This window comes from Schistocerca gregaria, chromosome 4 (genome assembly GCF_023897955.1).
Source record: "Schistocerca gregaria isolate iqSchGreg1 chromosome 4, iqSchGreg1.2, whole genome shotgun sequence".
Taxonomy (NCBI): Eukaryota; Metazoa; Arthropoda; class Insecta; order Orthoptera; family Acrididae; genus Schistocerca; species Schistocerca gregaria.
Genome location: NC_064923.1, coordinates 570,283,694 through 570,303,699, shown reverse-complemented (window position 1 = coordinate 570,303,699; position 20,006 = coordinate 570,283,694). Strand labels below are relative to the sequence as shown.

At 42.3% G+C, this 20,006-nt stretch overlaps 1 protein-coding gene across 12 annotated transcripts in view; it reads left to right on the top strand.

Moving 5' to 3' along the window:
- Positions 1 to 20,006, top strand: part of LOC126365888 (negative elongation factor D) — a 227,673-nt gene that overhangs the window by 50,445 nt on the left and 157,222 nt on the right. For 4 of the 12 annotated variants that reach the window (XM_050008591.1, XM_050008592.1, XM_050008599.1 and 1 more), the window contains exon 2: positions 1,277 to 1,621. The exons of the other annotated variants lie outside the window; for them this stretch is intronic. The gene's annotated coding sequence lies outside the window, so the exon portion shown is untranslated. The remainder of the gene's footprint in view (positions 1 to 1,276; positions 1,622 to 20,006) is intronic. 12 annotated transcript variants of the gene reach the window in all.

The window sequence follows — 20,006 nt, the reverse complement described above, 5'->3', positions numbered from 1 at the left end:
CTAGCCATCCCTGCTTAGCCATTTTGCACTCCCTGTCGATCTCATTTTTGAGACGTTTGTATTCCTTTTTGCCTGTTTCATTTACTGCATTTTTATATTTTCTCCTTTCATCAATTAAATTCAATATTTCTTCTGTTACCCAAGGATTTCTAGCAGCCCTCGTCTTTTTACCTACTTTATCCTCTGCTGCCTTCACTACTTCATCCCTCAGAGCTACCCATTCTTCTTCTACTGTATTTCTTTCCCCTATTCCTGTCAATTGTTCCCTTATGCTCTCCCTGAAACTTTGTACAACCTCTGGTTCTTTCAGTTTATCCAGGTCTCATCTCCTTAATTTCCCACATTTTTGCAGTTTCTTCAGTTTTAATCTACAGGTCATAACCAATAGATTGTGGTCCGAGTCCACATCTGCCCCTGGAAATGCCTTACAACTTAAAACCTGGTTGCTAAATCTCTGTCTTACCATTATATAATCTATCTGATACCTTTTAGTATCTCCAGGGTTCTTCCACGTATACAACCTTCTTTCATGATTCTCAAACCAAGTGTTAGCTATGATTAAGTTGTGCTCTGTGCAAAATTCTACTAGGCTGCTTCCTCTTTCATTTCTTAGCCCCAATCCATATTCACCTACTATGTTTCCTTCTCTCCCTTTTCCTACACTCGAATTCCAGTCACCCATTACTATTAAATTTTCGTCTCCCTTCACTATCAGAATAATTTCTTTTATTTCATCGTACATTTCTTCAATTTCATCGTCATCTGCAGAGCTAGTTGGCATATAAACTTGTACTACTGTAGTAGGTGTGGGCTTCGTATCTATCTTGGCCACAATAATGCGTTCACTATGCTGTTTGTAGTAGCTTACCCGCATTCCTGTTTTCCTATTTATTATTAAACCTACTCCTGAATTACCCCTATCTGATTTTGTGTTTATAACCCTGTAGTCACCTGACCAGAAGTCTTGTTCCTCCTGCCACCGAACTTCACTAATTCCCACTATATCTAACTTTAACCTATCCATTTCCCTTTTTAAATTTTCTAACCCACCTGCCCGATTAAGGGATCTGACATTCCACGCTCCAATCCGTAGAACGCCAGTTTTCTTTCTCCTGATAACGACATCCTCCTGAGTAGTCCCCGCTCGGAGATCCAAATGGGGTACTATTTTACCTCCGGAATATTTTACCCAAGAGGATGCTATCATCATTTAATCATACAGTAAAGCTGCATGTCCTCGGTAAAAATTACAGCTGTAGTTTCCCCTTGCTTTCAGCCGTTCGCAGTACCAGCACAGCAAGGCCGATTTGGTTAATGTTGCAAGGCCAGATCAGTCAATCATCCAGACTGTTGCCCCTGCAACTACTGAAAAGGCTGCTGCCCCTCTTCAGAAACCACACGTTTGTCTGGCCTCTCAACAGATACCCCTCCGTTGTGGTTGCACCTACGGTACGGCCATCTGTATCGCTGAGGCGCGCAAGCCTCCCCACCAACGGCAAGCTCCATGGTTCGTGGGACTGTTGTGCTTTAATTCTTTAGAAAAATGTTTGCAAGCTGACTGGCGATAACTATTCCTTGCCATTCGGGGAAACCGGTGCCTTCCGTTTCCTCAACGTTACTGGTATGTTACAGCATTCCTTTGCTTGGTACTGTACATCTTGTATAATACATTAGGATATGTACTTTATTTGTGTATTATTCTTAAAATTTTGTTGTTGTTTGTGTTTTCGGGCATCGAAAATGTGATGATATGGTGAGAGGATGAGGTTCTTTGCTCGAAAAGTGGTGACTGAGAGCGGCAGTGTGGAGGGAACAATATCTGGGAAACCAGCAAGCCTTACATGCAGAGGAAAGACCCTCTTTTCGTACTCACTGCAACACACACACAACTTGGCAGTTTAATAGCAGTTTTAAGTATCGGGTAAAACTCACTATCTTGCGCGTGTTTTAGGACCCAATGGCTGTCAAATTATGTGCTAGTATGAGGGTAGAGAGCTCTTCAGTGTCTTCTCCCTTCCCAGATGTTCAGTTGGTGAAGAAATGTGCCACATTTAGGCACACACACACATAGAAAAATTAATACTGTAACACCAGTGCATAGTTTGCAAAATGTAAGTGACTCCATACAGGAGACTGTAGTCCAATTAAAATTTCTTGATAATTGAAATCTGTCACTTGTTATCACATTGACCTTCAGCTGCTGTTCGGTTGTTAGTGACATACAAACAGGGCGGGGCTCTTTACAAATGCTGTTAATGTGAAACACGGAGCAGTGTTGGAATTGGGGCACGAAGTACATCAGAAATGTGAGGTGCTCTGTCGACGGCTGATTTAAGTGACCAATAACTGCACTGTGTCCAACGGTGTGTTTTGCAGTCTTGCATGTAGACTACCACTACCTTGTAATGTGCGATGTATCTGAGAAAAAGGCAGTCAGTAATCTACAACAGAGCTGAGATCACAGTCGCTTTGTTCACAGCAATTAAAGTTAACCTCTATGACCAATCTCAAGACAGGAGAAATTTTGAGTCAGCACTAAAAGTAAACTGTATTTCTCCCTATCATCAGTTGCTTGAAACAAGTCTCACACTGGCTACACAAGCTGCTGTGTTACCAACTGATGAAGTCCTCATTGGCACTTGGTTGCAGATTATAGGTGACACAAGCAGAAACCGAGGAAAAAGAAAGTGATAGGAAGAACAATTAGAGCAAGTAAAAAGTCAGAGTGATGTTTAAAATGGTGTCAAAGAATTTGAAATAATAAATTTACATTTAAACCAATTAATAGAATTAAAATAATAAACTTAGATTTTGAAATTAAAAAGAAAACGTAATAATTGAGAGGATTTGAACCTATGACCTTTTATGTCATGTTAATAACCATTGCACTAGATCTTAAACTGGGGTAAGTAATTACGTTAATGCACGTGGTGACCTTTTTTCAAGGATGGATCGCAGCCTTCAAAAATTTGGCTTTATGCAATGTTGTTCGAACCTTTTCTAATGTAAGATGATCACTGTGATTATGATACCAGTATATGTGACACTAAATCACATCTTGTGCAGAAGTATCCAGTAGTGTTTGGTAAGTGCTATTTATGAAATGTATGTATTTCATTGGCATTGGTGTGTGTGTGTGTGTGTGTGTGTGTGTGTGTGTTTGTCGTTGTTGTTGTAGTTATCATGTGTGAAGACATCTGAAATAAAATTGCCAGACCCATGATTCAGGATTGAAACACATCAAGAAAGAAATGCCAGACAAGGAATTGGAAGTTAGCTGATCAATTGTTGTGGCAATTTGGCAATGATGAATGGTTTAGACTGAGTTTGAGTGCTCAGATTGGAGCAAACTAGCTCCAATGTGTGAAGTGTCATCTATCGAGTAATTTTAACCGGACGACTGTATGGATGTCTTCCATGTAGTTATGGTTTCCTTAAAATTTCCTAGTTTCCCAGGGGTGTTACTGCCTTGGTAATCTGGGTCCCAAGTACTTAGTGTGGAACAGTTTAGTTGTGTTTATAGAACATTATTTGACGGAATAGCCGTATGGTGTGGCTTCTTGTTGATTAGCAAGTTCATTTCATAGTGCCATTTTGTCCACATATTCTGCATATATGCTATTCAGATATTCCATTATATTGTGTGATGGGAGTAGTCTATGGTCTTTAACATGTCATCAAAGATGAGGTCATTTGAGGTTGAGCGCTAGGCTGTGGGCAGGTCATTGAATCACAGGGTAGGGAGAAACTGTTTAATTTGCATTTACTTCATAATTATTAACTTACCCATAAAAGTTCTTTGCTCCTTCAGTACACATCATTATTTGTATATGTGGTTGTGTACTCACCTGTAACCAACTCTGTCATTGATCTTGGACTAAAATGCACAGATCGTGTTCTGTTTGGGATGTTCATTAATAATTGAGAGCTGCAAATGTCACAATGGGGTGGGTGTGAGTTATTCTGTAACTTGTACAAAGCCTTATCAGAAGTTCTTGAGAAACATTGCTGTCTGTTATCATTTTTAAGAATATTGTTAATGTTTTGCAAATGATGCTTTCTGCGTATCTCTGCAGTTCACGATATTGCTGGCTATGCTATTCCACAATCCCACATTGCCCTCTTGGGCAAATTACTAGTGGAGGTGATTTGCTATTGCCAAGCTTCATGCACACAATAACGGAAATAAATAATACCAAATATTTGGTGTCACATTGTCATAAAATATATAATCCCATGAAGTACAACACAAAACAAACACCAAACTTTACTCTCACTTGATGTCTGCACAAGGTTTAACTTTATATTGAAATCGCTGTTACAAGTTACATCTACGAGGAACTTGAGAGACTGCTATTACTGTGTTGTTTTTGCGTACATTTTTTTGTCATCTTCAGGCAGCTTACAACTGGTTTTCAGCACGTCCTGGATGCTTCAGTCCTTGTCTATGAGGAGAACTAAAGCTCACTTGGTCATTCCATGTAAATTGGTCCAATTTTAGAAATCATCTTGCAGTGTACCACGGATTGTTTTCACGTATTGTGTGTAGCAGCCTGTACAGTGGAACCTGGCATAGCAAGCATATTTTCTTCCAAAATCTTACTCGTAGTGTGAAATACTCATTAAGCAAAACATAAATTAATGTAAAACACAATAGTGCATTCCACACAGAACAAGTACTAACAGTTTTATCTTATTCAAACACAATTATACTTACAGTATTACATACCTTATTATTCACAATACATAGCTAATTCTTTTTGACTAGGAATCTAGTTTCTGCTGATGTTTCAACACTTCATGAATATGCGACACAGCATTATCATCAAAGAAATTTGTAGTGCGCATAGCCACTGCTTTTTGGGATGATGATTTTGCAATCGATTCCTGTGCTTTCAGAAGACTGGTGCTTTGCTGTTACCGCCAACTCCTCCTCCTCTGAACCACTCTTCACAAATTCTGCTATGGAACACATTGCAACTCCATAAGGTCTTTGGTGAGCATTTGTTGGCTATGATCTTCCACAAGCTCATCGATATCATTGTTACCCACTTCTAGTCCTAGCTCTTGGCCAAAGAGACAGTCTCGTTGACTACAGGCTCCATGGGTTCTCAAATGCCTCAAAGTCAAATTCGACAACACACTCCGACTAAAGCTTCTTCCATGCAGAAGTGAGAGTTCTCTTGGTAACCCCTTCCCTGCATCTTTTTGATCATCTTCATTCAGGCAACAGTGTTGAATTTTCAAAACTCTGATATTGGTAGCTTCAGTCAACTCAAAGCAACGCTATAAAAGTGCTGTAGTGTAGAGCTTCTTAAAGTTAGAAACAATCTGCTTGTCCATAGGCTGGACTGATGGAGTGGTCTTGGGAGGCAGAAGTTGGATCTTGACGAATTGAGATTCTTCGAGGAGGTGGTTGTTGTAACGTCAAGTTGAACACACATATTCCAAAACGACACAACACATGTAAGTCACAGAGCAAGTTGACAAAGCAAGACATGTGAACACGGTAACAATCAAATCAGTACTGAGTCCAAGCCTGGCGGGTGCTGGCTGCTTGGCCGCTTAGGTGGCGTGGCTGCTGCATGGCTGGCAGGCAGCGCCTCATATAGAGGACGCGCGTAACTGCGCAGCGGTACTTTGAAAGATCGGTGGGTCACAGCACTTTTCCCCAGTTTGAATTTTTTGCACTGATCTTGATGGAGGTGGCCTGTAGATTGCTAACGTCCATAGGTGTTGTTTGACTGGCCGTAAAGTCTCGACGAGGAGGCTTCCTGTACAGACAGAAGTGTCCCCGATGATAACTGGTCGTGATGACAGGAGACTTAGTGGTTGAATCTGCTGGGGCCCTGTGCGCCAATCTGTCCATTGCAGCAAGTCCGGTTGATATAACAGGAGACATGGGCGATGTGTCGGAATCGATAGGAGAGGGAGGCGAGTAGAGTTGCCCCAACAGATGATGGTCATCCGGTTCCTCCATGGGCACGTCTCCTGGTGGCATCCGTTCTTGTGCTGGCACTGAGATTACGGTGAGAGGGCTGCGTTGTGAGTAATGAGAGATGCCAAGATCCCGAGCGTCAGGTAGAGCCGAATGTGGTGGATCGGCATTTGGAACAGGCGTTGCCAGCACCCGAGGCCGAATCGGTCCGAATGACGCACTGCAACACCCCTGTCCGTCTGGATTTCATACAGGCATCAGCCACGGTGTCGTAAGATGTGGCCCGGACTCCATTTTGGCCACCTGCCATATCCCCATACCCATACAAGGTCGCCGGCGGTGAACCGGCCAAGCGAAGGCACTCGCGGCCGTGAGGTGGAAGGCCGCAGAAGATGAAGTAGCGTGCGGGGCTGTCGGCCATGTAAGAGCTCAGCCAGGCTGTGGTCACCCATGAGGGTGAAACGGTAAGAAACCAGAAATTGGAGAAGCACATCATCAGCAGCAGAAGTAGTCAGGAGTTTCCTTATCTGAGCCTTAAAAGTGCAGACCAGTCGTTCAGCTTCACCATTTAATTGGGGATGGAACAGAGAGGCTATGGCGTGCATGACACCGTGACGAGAACAAAAACCCGCAAATTCAGAAGAGACAAATTGTGGACCATTATCAGTAACAAGAGTAGAGGGAAGGCCTTCCAAAGAGAAAATGCGAGTGAGAGCACTTGTGGTTGCCGCGGTGGTAGGCGACGTGAAATGGACAATGAAAGGAAAGTTAGAGTAGGCGTCAATTACAAGTAGCCAATAAGTACCTAAAAAGGTCCTGTGAAGTCAGTATGAATGCACTCCCAGGGCTTCTCAGGGGAAGGCCACAGTGACAGAGATGACTTTGGGGCAGCGGCCTGCGACCATGTGCGCTATTTCAGAATCGGTGCCAGGCCAGTACACATGACGGCGCGCCAGAGAATTTGTGCGAGAGACACCACAGTGCCCTTGGTGAAGGAGACGCAAGACCAAAGCATGCAAAGACGCAGGTACCACAACACACAGCAAAGCATTTTTGGTGGAAAGGAGGATAAAACCATCCCTAGCCGTGAGGTGGTAATGCAAAGCATAGTAGTTCCGCAACGGATCAGAAGTCTTAGCAGACGGATGATCTGCCCAATTCTTCTGAATACAGCGTAAAACCCGGGAGAGGGTAGGGTCAGAACCCGTACCAGCTGCCAGTTGGTCCCTGGTGATGGGGAACCCATCCACATACTGCTGCTCGGCAACACCCAGGTGGAAACACAAAAGTTTGTCCTTATTGAATGCCAGATCAGAACCCATGGGAAGGTGAGACAGTGCATCAGCATTCACATGTTGAGCCATCGGCCGGAAATGAATCTCATAATTAAAACAAGGCAAGTAAAGAGCCCAACGCTGGAGGCGGTGTGCAGCCTTGTCGGGAAGCGACATTGATGGATGAAACAAGGAAACAAGTGGTTTGTGGTCCGTAACAAGATGAAATCTGGATCCATAAAGGAAAACACCAAACTTATGAAGAGCATAAATAATGGACAAAGCTTCTTTTTCAATTTGAGAATATTTTCGTTGGGCATCCGTGAGCGTTTTGGAGGCAGAAGCAATGGGTTGTTCAGAACCGTCAGAAAAATGGTGCACAAGGACTGCACCAACCCCGTATCGAGAGGCGTCTGTGGTAAGAACGAGATGCTGGCCAGGTCAATAAGTAGCCAGGCACGGGGCCTGTTTCAGCAGTCTTCAATTTCTGGAAATCCGCATCGCATGACGCGGACCCGTGAAAAGGCATGTTTTTATGTAACAGGCAATGCAACGGCTGAGCCACTGAAGCAGCAGACAGTAAAAAACTGTGATAGTGTGCTATTTTCCCCAAGAAGGCCTGCAGTTTCTTAACAGATGTAGAGCGAGGAAGGGCATCGATCACAGCGACAGTTTGCTGAAGTGGACGAATACCATCCCACCTTGTTAAAATTGTTATAACGTCAAGTTGAACACACATATTCCAAAACGACACAACACATGTAAGTCACAGAGCAAGTTGACAAAGTAAGACATGTGAACATGGTAACATTCAAATCAGTACTGAGTCCAAGTCTGGCGGCTGCTGGCTGCTTGGCCGCTTAGATGGCGCGGCTGCAGCATGGCTGGCAGGAAGCGCCGCGTAACTGCGCGGCGGCACTTTGAAAGATCTGCAAGTCACAACTGTGGTCTTGTGGGTCTGGATAATGGGCAGGAGCATTGTCCATAACAAACAAGACATGGAGTGGGAGATTCATCTCAAGCAAATATTTGGCACAGAAGGACCAAACCATTCATTGATCCAATCACAAAAAGATCAAGTGTCACCTAAGCCTTTGTGCTGGACCTCCACATCACATTTAACTTGTTCTTCTGCACTTTACACTTCTTGAGGGCACATGATGTTTCTGAATTGCAACCAAGCAACAGATTAATTTCCAAATTGCCACTTCTGTTGTCACACAATAGCAGTGTGAGATAGTCTTTCATTGGCTGATGAAGTTCTCTGCTGCCTTTGTGTCACAGCTGGCTGCTTCACCATTCCATGCAGTACTGTGGATGCTGGTTCTTATCTACTTGAGACACCCACTCCACTTCTTCACACTTCTTCACCTGCTGATCCTGGCATCATCTTAACGAGGACAACAAAAATCGTTCTCACTTCTCACAAATGATGTTCTCATTAATAGTGTTGCCTTGTAATTGCTTTTCATTTATCCAAATGAGGAGCGTCCTTTCTACATCGTCCAGAATACGAAGCCGTTGGGTAGATACTCTTGTCATTCCCATTGAAGCATCTGTCTCCTTAATCTTGTTTTTGTTCTTGAGGATAGTGCAAATAGTTGATGTAGATTGTTAGTATGTGCATGCTAAATTAGCAACGCTTACACCACATTCGTGTTTTTCAATGATTTTACGTTTCATCCGAGGTCATTTTCTTCCACTTATGGGTGTCTTCTTGCTGCTTTAACTTCGGGGACATTTCTACAACAGTTATTAAAATTTGCATGCAAAAAAATGCTATGTGAAAAATATGTGATCACCAGAATGAGATTTTCACTCTGCAGTGGAGTGCGCTGATATGAAACTTTCTGGCAGGAGAGCTTCTTGTAAAGTTTGGAAGGTAGGAGACGAGATACTGGCAGAAGTAAAGCTGTGAGGACGGGGCGTGAGTCATGCTTTGGTAGTTCAGTTGGTAGAGCACTTGCCCGTGAAAGGCAAAGGTCCCGAGTATGAGTCTTGGTTCGGCACACAGTTGTAATCTGCCAGAAGGTTTCATGTGATCACCAGCTGCTCAAAGATGGTAGCAGAGAGAGTGCTAAACCCAGACTGCAGTATGTACTAAAGACATTGTTCAAATGCTGCTGGCGCCAATGAATGGTATTTATATTGTTGAACGATTCCCACACTATGCGTGAACGGCTGGTGACATCACACTAAATTGTCTTCACTTGTTAAGCAAAACATGGCTCATTGAGTGAGTCATTTTTTTTACAGATTGTTTTGCTCAATATGCGAATTGTGCATCATTATGGGGGATGCTCATTAAGAGAAGTCCCACTGTACATGTTACAGGTAGTTCCTCAGTTTCTTAGTACTAAATATGGAATACTTGGTCTTCGGGAGACCTTAGTGAAGGCTGGCAAATTTTGTAGTAAGGATGCAAAAGTTTTTGTCACCTTTAAGCTGATACCTTTCATAGAGTAGTTATGTACATCATTGAGAGTAGGTACACTAGTTCAATGGTTTTAAGAGTTTTGAGCAGTATTCGCTGCCTAGACCACTCATAAGTCGTCAAAAAATTCCGTCGTCATGTGAAAACATTCAAAGTTCTGGTAGATTTATTTTCTATAAAGTCATTGTCATGGGAAGTCTACTTTCAAGAACTTTATTCTCTATTACTTTCTTTGTAGGATCTGCAAAGTTTAAACTTGAGGAGTAAATTTTATTTATTTAGAAGCACATCGAACAATTATTCAGCACTGAATTTGTCATTTTCTCAATACATCCTCATCCTTTCACTTTGGACCTATCTTCTGTTTTGCATCCATGCCTTTTTAGGCTCCTCTCTTGGGTTGTATTCTTGGGTATGAAGTTATGTATGTTGATTTTCTGCTTGTGTATAGTCCATTTAGTTGCCAGTATGGTCACTTTGGGTGCCTACTGGCCAATGTCTTTTGGATTGTCTGCTTCCATTGATGATATGAAAGATTTTCTTGATAAAGCGAGAGTCGTCCATTTGTACTATATGACCCTAGAATTTCATACTTTTTTTTCTATGCAAGTGGGGTGATCCACTCAGTCAGCGAATATAGGTCTTCTGTCTTTTTGTACTTACAGATTTATTTTCAAATAATGAATACCAAAAGTTAATGAAGAAAATATTTCCTTGACATTTAGCCAATTTGGAATATCCCACAAAGATGACAACTGCCATGCAGAACGCTGCACCCTTCTGTTATTTAGTATGTTTTTCTAGTTGGTGTTCAAGATGCCAACTTCTGAGGAAACACCGATCAAGGTTGTTGTTGCTAAAACAAAGAGCTGTACAAGCAAGTTTACTTGCAAGTAAGAAAGCACTTGCCAAGATGCCCACTGGCAATTTCTACTATTGGATCCAGTAAGAGAACAGAGCAAATAGGGAAAAGAAAATGTAAATGGCTCATTGTACTTTCAGTCTGCTGTTGAGAACATGCTGGCGCTTGATGATGATCAAATGGTCAATGACACTAAATATATAGCAGCGCTCTTTAACAATTAAATTCTAAATGTGACTGAGAAACTTGGCAGACAGTTCAAAATAAAAAAGTATTGCAGTATTTAGGCAATCAGTCTTCAAGCATTCAGTCAGTGCTACTTCTTCCAGGGAAATCAGGAAAATGAAGTTTCTTACAAGAAAACATTACCAGCTTGACATCATATTTTAAAGGAGAAAAAGCACAGTAGCAAGATATTGGCCCCAGTAATTAATCCTACATGATATTAGGGCGATAATTCTGATTGTGAACAGTTATGACCTTTTAAACATGCAACTTTTAAACTTCGCACACTGTAGTTGTGTGTCCCTTCACCCCACTGCAACTGTCTAATATGCCGGAGCGCGAAGTACTGTACAGTGAAAACAGCCAATGACCTCCTATTCATGGGATATTGAAGGTGAGGAAATGTGTTTTGAATTCTTGTTCAGAGAACAAGTTAATTTATCCAAAAGATGCTCAAACATGTGAATGTTATTTCACACAAAACACTCAACAATATACACTCCTGGAAATGGAAAAAAGAACACATTGACACCGGTGTGTCAGACCCACCATACTTGCTCCGGACACTGCGAGAGGGCTGTACAAGCAATGATCACACGCACAGCACAGCGGACACACCAGGAACCGCGGTGTTGGCCGTCGAATGGCGCTAGCTGCACAGCATTTGTGCACCGCCGCCGTCAGTGTCAGCCAGTTTGCCGTGGCATACGGAGCTCCATCGCAGTCTTTAACACTGGTAGCATGCCGCGACAGCGTGGACGTGAACCGTATGTGCAGTTGACGGACTTTGAGCGAGGGCGTATAGTGGGCATGCGGGAGGCCGGGTGGACGTACCGCCGAATTGCTCAACACGTGGGGCGTGAGGTCTCCACAGTACATCGATGTTGTCGCCAGTGGTCGGCGAAAGGTGTACGTGCCCGTCGACCTGGGACCGGACCGCAGCGACGCACGGATGCACGCCTAGACCGTAGGATCCCACGCAGTGCCGTAGGGGACCGCACCGCCACTTCCCAGCAAATTAGGGACACTGTTGCTCCTAGGGTATCGGCGAGGACCATTCGCAACCGTCTCCATGAAGCTGGGCTACGGTCCCGCACACCGTTAGGCCGTCTTCCGCTCACGCCCCAACATCATGCAGCCCGCCTCCAGTGGTGTCGCGACAGGCGTGAATGGAGGGACGAATGGAGACGTGTCGTCTTCAGCGATGAGAGTCGCTTCTGCCTTGGTGCCAATGATGGTCGTATGCGTGTTTGGCGCCGTGCAGGTGAGCGCCACAATCAGGACTGCATACGACCGAGGCACACAGGGCCAACACCCGGCATCATGGTGTGGGGAGCGATCTCCTACACTGGCCGTACACCTCTGGCGATCGTCGAGGGGACACTGAATAGTGCACGGTACATCCAAACCGTCATCGAACCCATCGTTCTACCATTCCTAGACCGGCAAGGGAACTTGCTGTTCCAACAGGACAATGCACGTCCGCATGTATCCCGTGCCACCCAACGTGCTCTAGAAGGTGTAAGTCAACTACCCTGGCCAGCAAGATCTCCGGATCTGTCCCCCATTGAGCATGTTTGGGACTGGATGAAGCGTCGTCTCACGCGGTCTGCACGTCCAGCACGAACGCTGGTCCAACTGAGGCACCAGGTGTAAATGGCATGGCAAGCCGTTCCACAGGACTACATCCAGCATCTCTACGATCGTCTCCATGGGAGAATAGCAGCCTGCATTGCTGCGAAAGGTGGATATACACTGTACTAGTGCCGACATTGTGCATGCTCTGTTGCCTGTGTCTATGTGCCTGTGGTTCTGTCAGTGTGATCATGTGATGTATCTGACCCCAGGAATGTGTCAATAAAGTTTCCCCTTCCTGGGACAATGAATTCACGGTGTTCTTATTTCAATTTCCAGGAGTGTATATGCCTGAAACTCAGAATGAATAACCTAAGCAACTGAAGAATTATTATTAAATAGAGTTAATTTACAATTTAATCGTGCCAGTCAGTTTGAACAGTGCATCTCCTGCAAAAGTACTTCACTTTAACAGTGTCGGTTTTCCAGTTCAAAGAAAACAAAGCACAAAAGCTTTATTCATAAGGAATCAGTGCTACACTGCTTCTTTAACAACACATTCATTCTTATATTACTTTACACTTTATTTGTGAACAGAAGCATAGAGATGTTCAAAGCCAAGAGCTCTCTGGCACCAATTATATGTTTGAAACAGCACACTTTGACTCACTGAACAAAGCACTGTCATTTTTTAGTTCATTGACATTAACAACATGGGCCTCTTACTCACTTCGCTGTATTGTACTTCATGTTTGGGCATTAGGTGGCTGCAGTGGGGTGGAGCGAGTGACAGTTGGTGTGTGTAAATGTTTAAAACCTTTACATTCGAAAAGCTGTAACTTTGTACTGTTAGAATTATGGCCTAAATTTTTGCGTGGGATCGGTTGCACAGCTATCTGGAATGTGTGCTTTTTCCTCTTTAAAATATGAAGTTTGGTTGGTGATGTTTCCTTGCTGGAAGTGAAAATTCTCATGGGGTTGATAACATTTCAGTCAAAATATTATAAACATAATTAATTTTCACTCTGCAGTGGAGTGTGCATTGATGAAAATTGTGTGCTGTGCTCATAGTTTCATATCTACCAGTGCTTCCTCATCTACCCAGTCCCTAGGCTGTGGTTAAGCAATTTCTCAAAAAGAAGAGGAAGGAGAAACTGGTGTCAGCAATAGTTGTAAGACTGATGTGTTAATGAAAAGAAGAACTGACCATCACAGAAAATGTTGGAAACTGTGATGTCAGTGCACCAGTTGGTAATTGTCACGTGTCTGTGCATGCACAACTATTGAGTGCTCTCTCTGTAGTATTCACTGTGTCATTACATCAGAGTTAGTGAAATGAGCATCTAAAATGGCACACGGTCATGGTCAAGTGTTATGCAAAGCACATTGCATGGAAAATTGTTTGTGCAAGAGCTTAAGACTGGAAGTATTTTGGCAAAACCACAAGCACAGAACGCATTGCAAAACTTAGTTGCAAAATGGGCTCTGCAGTGAATGTAAACTGTATCAATGTGGAAAAAAAAAAAAAAAAAATCGGATGCAAGAAAACATTGCTCAAGGGAAGGAAAGCCTGGAAGTGTAATGAAATCTTGGTTCTGTTTGTCTGTGTGAATGGGATTTAATAAAGAGATCGTGTTGTTGAAACATTGTCGGAAAGGACCCGCATCTTTATCCTTATAAATTCACTGTTGTGTGTGAGTAAGCATGCAAATGAACTTTTGCATATTGAGTTCTGCTAGTGGTTTCTGAGTGAGTGTAGTGGAATCAGGACTTTGGATCCTCAGTTTTTCATTTCTTTAGTTGAGGCCTGGTTCAGCCTGTCAATGTATGCGAACTTACAGAGCATGCACCATTATGCAACAGAAAAGCCCATCAATACTTTGAAGAGGTGCCGCATTATCTTAAGATTGTTGTTTTGTACTCAATGTCTGGCATCCACATTATAACAAGATTCTATAACAACTGTTTAATGCTAGGTTGAATGTCCGGATAATGTTTGATCTATATGTGGATCAACCCGCAGAGCGTGAATGGCTGTACGGATATTTTCAACAAGACAGAGCAAGAGCACGACAAAGCAACAGCACATACCCTCGTGACAACCTTGTTACAAATGTGTGCTGTGTTCAGTGAGAGAAGGATAGTCAGAAAAGTAGCACAGTCTCATGGACACCCCAATCACCAGATCTGTCCTACTGTGATTTTCATGAGTGGAGCAAATAGAAGGGTTAGCCTGCTTGGCTGAATGGTTACGTGTTTGCCTACATGCAGCTGGTCCGGGTTTGATTCCCGGCCAGGTTGGGGATTTTCTCCACTCGTGCACTGGGTATTGTGTTGTCCTCATCATCATTTCATCATCACTGACACTGAAGTCTCCCAATGTGGCATCACCTGAAATAAGACTTGCAACACGGGTGAACTACCTGGATGGGGCCTCCCGACCATCAGAGCCACACACTCGTTTTTTGAAGGGTCAGGTGAACTCTAATAATTCTCACACACTGAAGTACTACAGCAGACCATTTAGAATGCTATTCCTCATATCCTTCAGGCAGACTTGCTGTATGTCACACACTTTGTTAAAACAAGGAGAATGCTGCGTTGACGTCAGCAGTGGCCATTTCTGTGATGCTCTGTAACAAGGGTCAATCCTGAATCAGCCTTAATGTAAATATAAATATTTTTCATGCCAGAGTCACTACACTGACTCATTCTGCTCCCAGTGCAGTCTTCTGGTAAACTTAGAATGCTGCCTGTCTTGTGGTGAGGTGAGTGCAGGTCTGTAATTATGCACAAGTGGCTGCAAAGATTCTTGTGTAACTTATCTATGGAATACCTTGAAGCCTTTAAAATTGTGAAGCTGAGGTACATTACACCATTAAAGAGGATAATAAAAGATCATGGCTTGATTTAATGATTTATGCGAATTGCTCTACAGTATCTACAACACTAAATTAGCAAATTAGGAGAACCTGTGACTGTAAATTTTATCGTTGAATGGCACTTGCACTGCTGTTCCCTATGTCGTAATTCAGTCTGTCACAGAACATTTCTCCAACAACACAGATGCAGTCCGTTAAAATCCAAAATTTTGTTCATACAGTAGAGAGTAGAAAGGGGAAGGACGACCTTTAATTGTGCAACAGAGGCACCTACATTGACACTTCTGCATAAGAGAGCTGGCATCAGCCTTGTCTATGTTACACTGTACAGTTGCTGTAGCAAATGTGATTCTGTACAGCTTGATGACCCATGATATGATATGCTCCTCAGTTGACTTAATGCGGTGTGTTTTGATTGTACAAATTAATTGATTTGGGAAGAGGTTATTATGAGCCAGCTGTTGGAACAAGTGAAGGATCCCATCTCACCCAGTGGGTGTTGCACCACAGCACAAGTAATTGTGTAGGACACACACCAGAATGAATTATCATCCAAAGTCTTACATCATTTCTGAAAACCCAATGTCTCATAAATTTACCACAGGCTGGGTTTAACAGATTTTATTGCGTAGTTCATAGTATGATGCAACAGTAGACTTTTCGTTTTAAGCAGTACTTCTTATTGATACATTTGTCAACCTTTGAAAAAACGTATGGTATTACTCGTTACAATTCACTAGGGGAAGACCCTGGGTGCTGGCTGCATTTCTTCACACCACAGTGCAGATGTTGGCCATGTGCATCATCACAGCATTTGCCTCTACTATCATTGCTTTTCGCGATGAAATTATTATTGTGGAGGAAAACAGAATAAAACCAAAATGAGAATAACATGCTCGGTAACTTGAACATGAAATCCACATAACATATTATGGCAATTCACTGTCTAAATAGCAAAGCAGACTGCTGTCAATATGAGAATTTCTCTTTGGGTGGGTGGGGGAGAAGACGACAGTGGGTGGCCAGTCCTCCAGGCACTCATTGTTGTTATCTGCCTGTTGTCTTCTTGCTCAGTTGCCAGTCGTCTTATTCAGATGTTGCTTCCATGTTCTTTTACTCCCTGTCACAGACTGTAGTCACTCAGCTGTTGTGTCTTGTAGCACTAGCAGCAACTTTTCCAATTCCTTTGCCCTCTTGCTGCAGTGAGAGAACTTTTCCAGCATTGGTGCCACCTGCTGAGCAGTGCAGAACTTCTACTGTGCTGCAACGTCGCGGCACAAAATTCAAAAATCTGTATGAGCTGAAGAACTACATATCTTGGACCGATATGCCCAACAGTTCTGACTATTGGGAAGTGACTGATGGCAGCAGATATATAAAACTTATCTTTTTTAGTGGTGATGGTGGATTATGATTTGGTTGTCTTCCTTATGGGATTGCCACTTGCAACCATTCTTAAATTAAGATTTTTGAAAGCTCTGAAATATTTAGAAATTGCTTTTTATGACCCTGGATAGAATACAACTGTGCCAGGCACAACATGTTAAGATGTTAGAAGGATCCCCATGAGAGCACAGAGCAGCGACAAATGACTTTAGAACACTTCCATATGTAGCTTACTCAAGAACGTTTGTGAACTGAACTTCCAATCCAGTCAGAAATTATAATCATGCTAGGCACTTTCTGGCTAAATTAAATTCTGCCCCACCCAGCATTTGTTTTTTGCAAGATCAGCTGAAGCCATGTTTCGAAGTTGTCCAACATCAACAAGAGTTCATTTGGGGTCCAAGTAAGAGCCACCTACCCAATTTGTGTTTGATAGAAACGCGTGTTTTAACTCGGTGCTGAAAAACTCAGAGCTGGAATGAATATCCATTTGGTGAGGCCCATGTCGCTTTTAGAGTTGGTGAAGTACAAAACATTTTGTACTCTAGATTGTCTTTTGGATAGCCATTAGATGCGTTTATGTGAACACCCATTTTGAAGCTGTTTACACTCATAGGTCCAAGCAAATAAATGCTAACACTTTAGAAAACTTGTTTAGAATCATTTCCTGGACATCAGGACACTGTCAGCTGACTTGATACGTACTAGGGGATTAGTTATTTGTTACGATACAATACAATTGGCAGCTAGCGGTATAAAGTCTTGCATGAAATCCCTTGCAAACTGATTCATTTTCTAATATTGTGAGTGATGAAACCATAAACCCATTGGGGTTGTTACTTGTTCACTTGACATTGCAACTAATGTCAGATTAAAATGGATGTGAAAAACTTGCATAAATGATAACACAAAAAATAGTTTGAAAATAACATTTTTAATGACATTATGCAAAAATGGCAGTTTTTATGAAGTATTGTAAAATTTTGATTTTTCTCCATTTTCATGTAAAAATGTCGCAAATATGGTTGCAAAAGTTTACTGCTATTGGTAACTGATAAACATTAGTTTGTTTGCATTGGACCTTGACTGATCTCAAAGCTCTAAAGTTTGTATGTAACCTGAAAATTACAGTTCATTCCCTGTGTAAAAGGCTGATGCAGTATATGTGACATCATACAAAAATAAACTATATCCCATGAACACTGCTCCTGTAACAGTTTTATATACTGACATTACATTTCCCAATCCTTTTGCACAACAAATTGTGTTAAGTGATGCATTAGGGAGAGATCTTTAATGTGGTGTGTCAAGTAAACTGCATATTTTCATAGTATACACGAATAAATACAAAAACTGTAAGGTATGGCTGTTGAGCTTTGCAAACACACAAATCAGTATGTATTACTTGCTCAGTTTGTTTCTATGCACTGCATTAAAGATCTCGCCAACTTCAAAAGTATTGTGAAATGTGATGCCAGCAGAGAAGACTGTTGTCTATGTTCCAAGTTAAAATGGCTTTAAGATGGATTCATTATTGTAGGGGAAAATTTTGGTTCTGAAACCAGAAAGCTTTTGAAAATTGTGAAGAGAGAAACACTTAAGGTAGAGATGAAGGAAACAATGCACACACTGGATTGTACATTGAAACTAGGCTTCCAACTCCGCTGGCCAAACATCCTCGGTGTTCACAGCCCTTGGTTCTTGTTTGAGTCCTACAACAGTAGTGACAGAACCCTGTTAATGATAACTTGTTAAAGAACTAGGTACACATGCTTGGAATGTGTGATACACCTCTTCAGTGCTGCATATCCACTGATTTGTCCTTAGACCAGATGTTTGTCATTGTTTTAAACTGGGATACATTAAAGAACATATCCACATACTAAAATATAGAGTATTTACTTAGCTGATTGTTTGGTGTTGGTTTCATTGTCTTCTTAGAGGCATGTTAATGCCTGCAGGCTGGGCTAGTATGTAGAAAATTAACTGATGTGAGGATAGTGAGTATCTGATAAATCTCAAGTTGCGAAATGAAGTAAAAAAAATTTTAACTTTTAAATGATTGGTTTCTGAAACTCTTCACACATTATAATGACATGTTTTGATCCAACAATGCAAACCATACATCTGCTTTCTGCAGCTTCACAAAATGACTCGAACACTGTTCACCACAACTTCCCATCAAGTTCTGTGCACAGTGAAGAAGGATAATGCCTGTTTCACAACAATTCCTGCAAATGTGACGTCATTTTGACATCATGCACAATATCGATGCTTGCATGATTGGCTGTTGACTTTGTGACATGGAAGAATATGAATATTATTGTTACTTGACTCACTCGTAACAAATTGAGCTGCTCTCTTAGATTCCTGCCTAACCACACACTCGGAAGTCACTACATATCCGGAAATAGAGGGACAAATATTTCTTGTGAAGAAAAAATACATACTTTATTGCAGCTCATTGTAGTTGCAGCACTTAAATTTGCACCCATACATTCCAGCCTAACCACACACTCTGAAATCACCACATATTTGGAAATATAGTAGAACCCCTCTAATCTGACCTTGGATGGTCCGTCACTCCAGTTAGTCCGACCATGCTCAGGCTTGTAACTGACTGGACGTGTGTCGGGCCATTGTTGCGGTGTCTATCGGAGTGCACATTGTTATACTGCATGTTATTATGCAGTTTTATCCTTTGTTGGGATTAAAAAACGTTGTTGTTTGCTTTATTCCGTGTTCTCTACAGTACTTATTACTGTAGATTTATTGTGTGTACAGCTGTCTGTTTTTCAACATGTCTGGATTCTAACAGAAACATGTAACTATTTCACTAAATGAAAAATTAGCAGTGCTACAAAGACTGGACAAAGGTGAATTGCTCCAAAAAATTGCAAAGGAACTGAATGTAGTTGTTATGACAATTAAGGATTGGAGGAAGAATCGGAAAGACATTGAATCCTATACAGTTACGATTGATGGTGAAAACACACTGAAGACCGAGCGAGGTGGCGCAGTGGTTAGACACTGGACTCGCATTCGGGAGGACGACGGTTCAATCCCGCGTCCAGCCATCCTGATTTAGGTTTTCCGTGATTTCCCTAAATCGCTCCAGGCAAATGCCGGGATGGTTCCCTTGAAAGGGCACGGCCGACTTCCTTCCCTAATCCGATGAGACCGATGACCTAGCTGTCTGGTCTCCTTCCCCAAACAACCCCCCAACACACTGAAGAATCACAAAACATTAATAAAGCCTAAACTTGAATTGCTTGAAAACGCATTGTGGATGTGGTTTTGTCAAGAAAGAAGGAAAGGAAAGGAATTCCAATATCCGGCCCAATTCTTAAAGAAAGAGGAATAGTTTTGCGCAAAAAACTGGAAGCCGAAAGTAAATTTGCTGCCAGTGAAGGCTGGATTGATCGTTGGA